This window comes from Herpailurus yagouaroundi, unplaced genomic scaffold, assembly GCF_014898765.1.
Source record: "Herpailurus yagouaroundi ecotype Mexico unplaced genomic scaffold, PumYag 139, whole genome shotgun sequence".
In the NCBI taxonomy this organism is placed as follows: domain Eukaryota; kingdom Metazoa; phylum Chordata; class Mammalia; order Carnivora; family Felidae; genus Herpailurus; species Herpailurus yagouaroundi.
In genome coordinates, this window is record NW_024412394.1 from 2,139,291 (window position 1) to 2,149,271 (window position 9,981).

Sequence of the window (9,981 nt, forward strand, 5' to 3'; positions counted from 1 at the left end):
AGCATATGCAAATATTTCCTCTGTATTTACATATACACAAATGCACGTAAATGGGATCTTGCTAGGCATATTTTTCTATATCATAGGAACTGTTGTGATTGTATACCGGTATTATTATTATTACTTACGATAAAATCCATTCTTGTTAATTTATTAAACTTCCCCCTTGTGACAGGCATCCACTGTGTTTCCAGTTTTTTGCTACCATAAGCAAGGGTGTGGTAAAAGTCTTGTTACGTTATCTGTTATCTGTCCAGAAGTGGGATTGCTGGGTTAAGGTGTCCCTGGGTTTAATTTTAGAAGACAATGCAGATTGCTTTTGCTGAAAGGTCTAACACCTCCCCTCCCTGCCAACAGTGAGTGAGGATGCCCTTTCCCCCACACCCAGCAAGACATGGCACCAGTGCTTGGTGATTTTAACAGGTGGGACTCCCTGAGGTATCTCCCTGTTACTTTACTTTGCACTTCCTTGACCTCTTCGTGAACTTGGGCATATTTTCATCTGCTTTGTGGCTACTTGGCTTTGCTTTTCAAGGAACTGCATCCTCCTGACACATCTTTATATGCTTTAAGCATAGAGACTCCTGTTCACCTGGAACATCTGAAGAAAGAGGTACTAGGTTGAACAGAATGATCGGTTGGTAGAGTGCTCCCTCATTTGTCATGCCCAATTATGAGCTTTCAAAAGCTGACACCGTAAGCAGATATATGTAGTAATGGGACTGTAACAAATATGAGAAGCATGTGGGGAATGAAAAGTGAGTGGGCCCTGGGGTCACTTACTAGCTGTTTGCTATTTTCTTTGAGTCTCAGTTTGCTCATCCGTGAAACAGGGATAATGATGATAGCGCTGCCTACGTCTTTATGGTTGTTGAAAACGTGGCAGTAATTTATGTAAAGAACCCAGGCGTAGTTGATGGTCAATAAGTGGTGGTCAATTATGACAAGCATGGTTTAGGCTTTCCTCTGGTGTTTAAATAGGCCTGTCAGAAGCCTAGAGTTAGCCTAAATGTCAATCGACATTGCATGGGTCTGGGTGAAACTGATTGTTTAAGTTTCCTGTGGGCCCAGTGATCAGACTCATATAAACCAGGGTTTCGCAACCTCGACACTATTCATATTTTGGGCAGGATAATTCTTTGTTGTGGGAGGCTGTCCTGTGCTTTGTAGGATGTTTAGCAACATCTCTGGCCTCTACCCACTGAATGTCAATAGCACACCCTACTTCCCCAGTCATAACAATCAAAAATGTTCCCAGACCTGGCCAAATGTCCCCTGCAGGGTAAAATTGTGTGTGATGGAGAAACACTGATTCAAATCCCCTGGGAGAAATTTCTTGAGGCTTTCCGTAGCAAGGGGAGAAGCCCTTCCCTTGCCCTTACTCCCTCTCCATGGGACAGCCCCCTACTCTTCAGCTCCCAGAATTCCCCAAGCAGGGTCTAAGCAGGATGCATCTTGATGGGGAGAAGCAGATGGGGGGGGGGGATATCTTTCCTGTGGATGTCCTTAAAATTCTCAGCCTAGGCACAGGAGAGAATAGGGCATACTGTACTTAACAGGTACCCTCCAAAGCTATCCACAGGCAGGAGCTGCAGCATCCTACCGACTGACTGGAAGGCTGAATGAGCCCAGATGAAGGCACAGAGTGATGACACACAGTGGTCTGTCAATTTTTTCTCTTGCAAGGTGCTCTTCCCTCTCTTCCACCCAACCCCTCCCCCCATGCTGTATACTTGACCTAAGGCTAAACCAGGGCTTTCACCAGCCATGGTTTTCTGGGAACCTCTCTGTGGCTGACCTGAGAATCTATGTATTCAGCTCCCTTTCACATACGTTCCACTCCTGTTTCAAATAAGATATTTCATCCTCACTGCAAACTTCTTGCCCCCAAACACAATTCCTTATCTTTCCTGCTGATTCAATGCAAGTCCACACATACTTATTGAGTGAGTACCATAGCAGAAAGTGCTGGTTGCTTCCTCATATCAGTCGTTCCCTTCTTCACTAGTAACAGAGTCCTGGGCAGCACATCCAGCTAAAAAAAACAAAAACAAACAAACAAAAAAAAACCTACTTCCAAGCCTCCTTGGCAGCTTGATGAAGCCATGTGATTAAGTTTTGGTCAATAAGGCACAAGCAGAGGGTGACAGGTGAGTGTCTTAAAAGGGTGGGGGTGCATATGCCCTTTTTTTTTTTTAATTTTTTTTTCAACGTTTATTTATTTTTGGGACAGAGAGAGACAGAGCATGAACGGGGGAGGGGCAGAGAGAGAGGGAGACACAGAATCGGAAGCAGGCTCCAGGCTCTGAGCCATCAGCCCAGAGCCCAACGCGGGGCTTGAACTCACAGACCGTGAGATCGTGACCTGGCTGAAGTCGGACGCTTAACCGACTGCGCCACCCAGGCGCCCCTGCCCTTTTTGTCCTCCTGTCCTTCCTCCCTCTCTCTTCCTGGAGTTCAGATGAAATGAGTAGACCTCCAGTAGCCATTTTGGGCCATGAGGCAAATTTGAGGATGACCAGAGCAGGAAGATAAGAGGATCCCCCAGGGACTGGGGAGCTGCTCCACTGTCCATGGAGCTGTGGATGTTTATGTGAGAGAAGAAATCCTTGTGTGTTTAAGCCACTATGATTGGACTTTGTTATCAGCAAACTGAAACAAGTGGTCTACTACCCCTCCAAAGCCCATGCATCTGTCTTGTCCATTCTCCAATTTTCTCTGTCATCAGGCCAAATACCTTGGCACAGTCACTGATTTGTCATTGATTTCTCTTTCTCCAACCAGTCAGCTACCATGATCTGTCAATTTTCTGCACTGAGCACCTCCTGTACCCATCTGCCTTTTCCTCTTCATTCTCAGCTGGGTGAGGACAGGCAAGATTCAGAGATACGTGGGTCTTGTGGCTGGGATGTCCAACCAGGCCAGGAGACACCACTAGGGGCAGGCATGCGGGTGATAATAGTTGTTTGACCAGTTAGGACTCTTGTTTAGCCTGTGTGCCCAGGGCTATCATAGTGCCTGACACTTAGTAAGTGCTAAAATCAATCAATCAATCAATCAATCTGGGGGGTTAATTGGTTAGTTAACCTGATATACAAACACATTCATGCATAGATATGACCTCTATTTCTGCCATTCGTGCACATACACATTACCTTTCTTTTACGGAGACACCAGGTTACAAAGAAAAGCCTCAAGAGTTTGCTGTTGATTTGAGCCATGTCACTTGTAAGAAGGACAAAATATGTACGCGGTCAGCTGGAACCCCAGGCCTGCTACTAGAAATAAACTAACCCCTTGTTGAAATCACACAGGAAAACTGAAGGGAGGTGGGGAGACGGGTGGCAGGAAAAATGCCTAAGATCTTACACAGCTTGTGCAAACAGAATGACGGGGCTGGGCAGCCCCAGGAGTCTCGGAATTAATAGCCCCGCCGAGGCTCCGGGGCTCCGGAGATGGAGCTATTTAAAGCCAAGAAATGTCATTTCCACCCACAGAGGCTACCCCAGTTGCATTATCTGGACCCTCTTCAGCCCCGGTGTTCTGGCAGCCTCCCTGGCCTGACCTCCCAGTTGGCGGGACCGTGGGGCTTACAGCCAACCTGTCGTCACTGCTCTGTGGGAGTGGAGGCTGACCTTAGCCTCTCCCAGATCCTCCTCCTCCTCTCTGTTCAGGCCCCAGGACAGTTGAGCAGAGACTCAGGGCCTAGTCCGCCCCTCTGCAAGGGCAGCTAAGAGCACAGAAGCTGCTGCCCACACAGAGAGGCCAGCCAGCCCAGCAGAGTGGGTCTAGGACCAGTGTAGGGGAGATGGGGTCTGGAGACAGAGACTTTTGCCCACCAGAATCCTATCTATGTCTTGTTCTGTGACCACGGGCCATTTGCTTACCCACTCTGGGCCCCCATTTCCTCACCTGGACTGGGAAATGAAAGAATCTTCCTCTCCTTGCCATGTTTCTGGGGAAGGCCACAGGAGATCAGAGTAGGGGAAGTCTTTTGAAGCTTTGAGAAGAAAAGCACCATAGAAATCCAGGTATTACCTGCAGCTCCTTCTCTCCTCCCCTCCAGTCAAGGTAATCCAGGAACACTTCCTCCGGAGGCAAGAAGGCAGGAGGCTGGTGTTTGAAGTATCAGTGGGCTCCAGACTGTGTGACAGAGCCAGCCAGCCCCAAGCTCCCAAGAGCCCAGGTTCATGTTCTTGCCAGGCATGTAAGATGGGAAACTTCACATCCTGTCTTCTCTGATCTCTGGTATCTGCTCTGGCTGATGTTCCTGCAGCTTAGGGGAGGAGGGGGACTCAGAAGCCCAGAGAATATGCCAAGCTGAATCTGCCCCACAGGTGTCTGATGCCCAGCAATGGCTGGGTTTGTTTCCCAAAGGTGAGCCCCGGCTAGTGGAAAGCACAGTGGGGTGCAATCGATTTCTAAGGATGGTGTAGTGAAATGCCAGGTACACTCCAGCCTCAAGTCTACCCAAATTCATTGCTGAGCTTGCCCACTGCCATTCCTCAATGGGTAACAGGGAGCTAGGAAATTGCCTCTTTAAAAAAAGTTTACTTATTTTTGAGAGACAGAGGGGGCACAGTGGGGAGGGGAGGGACAGAGAGAGAGGGACAGAGAGAATTCTAAGCAGGCCCCATGCTGTCAGGACAGAGCCCGAAGCAGGGCTTGATCCCATGAACCTAACCGTAAGATCACAACCTGAGCCAAAATCAAGAGTCAGACGCTTAACTGACTGAGCCACCCAGGTGCCCCTGCCTTTTCTTTTCTTTTCTTTTCTTTTTAAAAATTTTTTTCAACGTTTATTTATTTTTGGGACAGAGAGAGACAGAGCATGAACAGGGGAGGGGCAGAGAGAGAGGGAGACACAGAATCGGAAACAGGCTCCAGGCTCTGAGCCATCAGCCCAGAGCCCGACGCGGGGCTCGAACTCACGGACCGCGAGATCGTGACCTGGCTGAAGTCGGACGCTCAACCGACTGCGCCACCCAGCCGCCCCGTTTTCTTTTCTTTTTAAAGGAAATCAATGGAAATGAGGAGTTGCAGGGCTTCCTTCTCTCTCTCTCTCTTCCTTCTCCTTCCTTCTCTCTCATAGGAGACATTATCGAATCTTGGCATTTGCCTGAAGGTCATGGATGTTTCCCCTCATTTCATTTTGTAATTGAAATATTCTAGACACACTAAAAGGTATATATCGGTCAGAATATTCTAGACTATGCTGCAATACCAAACAACCCTGATATCTTAGTGGCTTAACATACTTCTGCTTCTGCTATGTGTCCTTTAAGGATGAGCCAGGGGCTCTGCTCCCTGAAATCACTCAGGGACCCAAGCTGATAAAACAGTCACCATCTCAAGAAGCCAAAGAGAGATCTGGAGGGTCTCAAAAGGCAGTTTAATACTCTAGTTTACAAGTCACTGGCCAGAACTAATGACAAGGCTTCCTCTGCCAGTCACAGGGAACCAGGAAGTGCAATCCTTCTAGCGGTTAGAAGGAGAAGGGGCCGCAAATGTCTGGGGAACAGCAATAATAATGACCACGGAATAAAGAATGACATCACAAACACCACATACCCATACCAGCCGACATGAGAAACATCACTTTGCCAATACTGGTGAGACCTCTGTGCACCTGACTCAAGTATATCTCTCTCTGCTCCCTGCTCCATTGAGGGGTCCATTCTCCTGGATCTGATGTTTATTATTCTCTATACTTTACCATATATTACTTATATCAATATATAGTACATACATAGTAAAATATATACATAGACATATATACATATTACATATACCCTTTGCAGAGGGGTGAACTGGGTCCGGAGTCCCCCCTCAGCCAGTCCAGAGCCTAAATTATCAGGCCTAATATATAGTATGTTTTGCATTTATTTAAAGATCATGGAAGTGGTATCATACTGTATATATCCATCAGCAACTTTGTTTCTCTTTTTTTTGAGTAGGCTCTATGCTGGGCATGGAGCTCAATGCAGGGCTTGAATTCATGGCCCTGAGATCAAGACCTGAGCTGAAATCAAGAGTCAGACACTTAACTGACTGAGCCACCCAGGTGCCCAGCAACTTTCTTTTTTGATCTACCCCCATGTTTTTAAGAATCATCCATATGAATGAGTGAAGCTGTGGTTGATTGTGTGGCTTCCACAATGTCTATTGTGGATGGACATCCAGGTCACTTCTAGCTTTTCATGATTACATAGAGCAGTGCTATCAACATTCCTGTGCACATACAGAGTAAAGACTAGGGAGGGCATCTTCCACTTGGCAAGAGATTGCCAAATAGCCCTCCCACATGGTTGGACCAAGGCACGTTCAGTCAGCCATATATAAAGTTCCGGTCTCCCTCCATCAGCACTGGATAGGATACTGTCTGATAAGGCAGAACATCTCACCCATAGTCTTCATAAAATTCAATTCATTAATCACTCTGTAAACGTTTATCAAATACCAACTATGTGCTAGGCACACACTAGAAGTTGAGAATAATGAAGAGGGTTAGGACTCAGCCTCTGCCCTCAGTGAGCTTGCAGTCTGGTCGGGAAGACAGATTCACTTATTCAGGAATCATTAGGATAGACTGGAAAGCATAAATAGGCGAGTAAAAATTATCCCACCTTGCTACCTTCAGGCAGCCCCTATCTTCTTTTTTAAGGACACAGTCATGAGTTCAGGGCAAGTCAAAGAAGCTAGGCACTTGGGCAGAAGAACAGAGCTCAGCATCCAAGGGACTCAGACACCTTGAGCCATAGCTCAGGCAAGATGGTTAGAACCTTGGCCCGGGGACGGTATCCCATCAGGCAAGAAGATCACTGCCACATGGTTTCTGGAACACAGTGAATAGGAAGCTCAGAGCAACAGCCGTGGTCTGATAAATCAACCTGGAGTCATAGTGACCTCACATTCGGAGTTTTAGAGAGGAACCTTCAACTCTCAAGGTGCGTGATTGGCAATACTGGGTAGAGAGCTGGTATATGAGGGAAGTGTAATCACAACAGTACTGGTGATGGTAATGGTCATTTTAAGCAATCCTGCAAGATAGGCTGGGTGAGGAACTGAATAAGTCTGCTTGATTTAGGCATGCGTCACTGGGTAGGAGGACCAGGTTGGAGGCAAGGCCAGAGAATGCAGTCACTTCAGCCATGTTGTTTGAGGAGCTATCTCAAGCTGACCATTGGGTTTAGAAATGAAGATGGATCTAGGCTACAGCTCTAGGTACAGCTTAACTCAGTAAATCAATCCACAAGTGTATATGAATCCAGGTATGAGCAGGACATGGTTTTTAAAAAAAAACACCTTCATCAGGGGTGCCTGGGTGGCTCAGTCGGTTAAGCGTCCGACTTCAGCTCAGATCATGATCTCGCGGTTCGTGACTTCAAGTCCTGCATTGGACTCTGTGCTGACAGCTCAAACAGACTGCTTTACATTCTGTGTCTTCCTCTCTCTCTGCCCCTCCCCAGCTCATGCTCTGTCTCTCTCTGTCTCTCTCAACAATAAATAAATGAACATATAAAGAATTTTTTTAAAGCCCCACCTTCATCAAAGTATAATTCACATGCAATAAAATGTAACCATTTTAAGTACATAGTTTGATGAGTTTCAGTAAATGCATACGTTTGTTTATGCACCACTACAATCAAGATACAGAACATTGGGAAGAATACTTTAAGATCCCTGTCATTTTCCTTAAGGAGTCCTTCACTCGCTACCAGATACAGACACTTGAGAAAGATGGTGAAATATACAAGGCAGCAAAGCATTAGGTTCCAATAATGGGCACAAATTATGGGGTCTGAGCACTAGAGGGGGCAACCCCTTAGGAAGTGTCTGGTCCTGATGCAAATATACTTGGGGCTGGGAGCTCTCCATCACCCACCAAAGGTCGGGGGAGAGGCAGGCCCGGCACCACAAGACTTGCTTTTCCTAACATATCTCACCATCCTGAAATGCCACCATGAGTCACCTCTTTGGTTTAAAACGTTTGGTATTCCCTCTGGAATACCTATACTAAAATGCACAGAAATGACCTGACAGCCTTTGAGGTGTGTAGAAAGCCAGACCTCCACTGCAGTGTAGAATTAGTTCTAGATTTGCCGGCTACCCCTCAGGCGAGGGTAGGCTGCTCCGGGACAAACAGAGAAATAGACAAAGCAGCTGCTCAGTGCCCTCCAATTTCTTTCTTTCTTTCTTTCTTTCCTTCCTTCCTTCCTTCCTTCCTTCCTTCCTTCCTTCCTTCCTTCCTTTTTTTTAACATAGTGAGAGAATGGGTCCTTCCTTTGAGACATCTCAAATAACCACATAGAAGCAAGCCCCATCTGAAAGCTATGGCATTCGTTTTGATCCAGAAAGAGAGGAAATTTTGTCAGGAGAATGAGTTCAGCAGGGCTTTGGGGAAATGCTCTATATAGGGGGGTGGGGGTGGGGGAGAACTCTCCAGGTCCATGGTCACTGGGGGACTGGGGCACTGGAGGTTAGGACAATAGGTGTTTCCCTCAGGAAAAGACAAGACTGCAGAAGTAGGAGATTGCTGCCTTCAAATATCTGAAGGGCGTTCGTGAGGCAAGAGGATTGGAATTGATTTATGTGGTCTAGCTGGGAGTAGGGTGGGGAAAGGGGGCAGGTAGTAGTTCAACATGAGAAAGAACTTTCTTAAGGTCAGAGCTAGCAGAAGAGGGAATGGTTTGCCACATGAAGTAGTGAGATCTCCATCACTAGAGGCATGTAAGCTGAAGCCAGACACTTTTTGGCAGGAATTCAAGTTCTGAGTGGGTCATTGGATTAAGTCTCTTCCATCACTGAGATTCTCTAATTTGGTCCATGGCCAACCCTTGAGAAACCCCAGTCAAACAAATATTAATGGAGCAAACTGCTTCATATAAGGTGTGATGGGGGAGGAACCAAAGAACAAAAGCTGTAGCCTCTGTCCTCCATGTCACTGGGCAGCTGTTACAGAGGCAGGGGGCGTTTGGAATCACCAAAGGGATAGAATACACACACTTCTGAAGTTCAGAAGCAGGAGACCCTGCCAAGGGTTGGAGAGGAGGTGCAGGGGGAGCACCAAGGAGGAGGAGAGGTGGCACCAGGCCCTGAGAGACACTTCAGAATTCAGATAGGCAGAAAGAAAGAGGAGGGAAGGTGGGTGCACCCACCAGGAAGCAGGGATGGCAGGAGCCAAGCAGCCTTGGGCTTCGGGGATGAAGGAATGAGACTGAGGAGCAGGAGCTGAGGAGGCTGAGAGGAGAAAATGGACAGGAAACAGGCCCAGGAAGGACCAGGAGCCGCGTGCGACCTGGGTCCAGGGTGCCCATTTGGGGCACAGGGTGTTGTGGGGGGCAGATTTCTCCCCCACTTCCAACCATGCCGCAGACCACCAGGCATCGTGCCCCAGGAATGCCTCTTACCCCGTTCCCGCAGCCCCACCATGGCCTCCGACCCCCTCAGGGCAGTAAGCGCTGGGGAAAGACGGGAAAACCCACAAAAATCTTCCAAATAAGACAAATATGTGGTGCAGACAAAAGCCGTGCTGGGTGGGATGAGGTTTCGGTTGCTCCTCAATGGGGCAGACCCGTCAAAAGTGGCTTGTGGTCGCAGAAAAATGCGTCATCTCCCACTCTCAGCGGGGCACGTTGTCTCAGCTACCCCCCAAAAGAGCCCAACGCTGGAGGTTCCACAGTGAAGGAACAGGAGGTCAGTCAGTGGCCTTAGGGTCACCCACATGGCCCTGTCCTCTCCACAGCAGGGGCTCCAGGGGCTTGGGGGGTTGTTTTAAGCTGTCTCATGATTGCTGTTCCTGGCCTTCCTGCGGTAAGTGCCCAGGACAGTGTTGGGGTGGGTGGGAGGGTGGGCTGTGCAGCCACCCAGAGCCCTATGAGACTTTGGGGGTGGGGGTCAAGTGGTGTTCCAAATGGAAAAGTCAGTGGCCTCTAGAAGTGCCTCAGAGGGACAGGAGGTGTGTGTGTGTGGGGGGGGGGG